The sequence below is a fragment of the Muntiacus reevesi genome, chromosome 13, assembly GCF_963930625.1.
Source record: "Muntiacus reevesi chromosome 13, mMunRee1.1, whole genome shotgun sequence".
Taxonomy (NCBI): domain Eukaryota; kingdom Metazoa; phylum Chordata; class Mammalia; order Artiodactyla; family Cervidae; genus Muntiacus; species Muntiacus reevesi.
In genome coordinates, this window is record NC_089261.1 from 11,473,862 (window position 1) to 11,474,849 (window position 988).

General features: G+C 54.6%; 1 pseudogene; it reads right to left on the reverse strand.

The window, feature by feature from the left end:
- Positions 1-337: 337 nt before the first annotated feature.
- Positions 338-988, reverse strand: LOC136146112 (claudin-6-like; annotated as a pseudogene).

Genomic DNA, 988 nt, shown 5'->3' on the forward strand with positions numbered 1-988 from the left:
AGGGAGGCCCTGCTGCCAGCATCATCAGGGGACAGGATGAGAGCTCCTGGACAGCAAGCACCCTTCACATGGGGCCCGGAGCTCCAGGCTGGTCTCTAAGATAGGGTTGTCCAGGATGGAGAGCGATACAGAAACTCAGAAGCATCACCTTTTTAGCTCCATAATTCAAAGCTGAGAAACACCAGTAACAGAGCCTATGTGGATTATCAAAAGGAGTAACCACCGCCCTCCCACCCCCAATAAAAAGCCCCAAAGTTGTTATGGATCACCATCTCCTTGACTCTAGCTCAAAGGTTTGGGCTCCACTGTCAAAGGAACCCCCACTTCCCTAGTCGAATTAGATGTAATTCTTAATGGGGTACTTGGAGGGACCTCAAGTGTGTGGGGTGATGGTGAGTATCAGGCCATATAATGACTGGAGCCCTAGGACCGCGCCCCCACCCCTAGAAGGGCAGGTGCAGGACAGTGGCCCCCAACTCAGCAACAATAGGCCAGAAGTCGCCTAGTCCATGTAGATGGAGGCCCCCAGCTTCTGCTTTTGGTCCTCAGACACTAGGGCATTGTACAAGTTCCGGATGATGGTGTGCGCTGTCCAGCACCCGGGGATCAGGGTCAGGACCGCTGAGATGACAAAGGTGATCTGGAAGATGAGCACCAGACAAGCCTTGTAATCCTTGTCCTCCATGCAGGGGGTGCACTTGGCTCCCACGAGGTAGACCACAGGCCGAGCGGGACCACAGGTAGAGAGATGATGCAGAGGGTTTGGATAGCCTGCAGGTCCTGGGGAGGCTCCAGCAGCAAGTTGTACACCTTGCACTTTATCCAGGCAGAACATCCAAAGCCCCTCCCACACCACCTGGGCCACCACAATGCCATTGCTGATGAAAACGGTTACCTTCCACAGGGGCTGGACGCAGGACATGAGGGCGCTTACCCAGCTGAGTAGCATTGGGATGATCTCCAGTATTTGCAGACCAGCAGAGGCCAT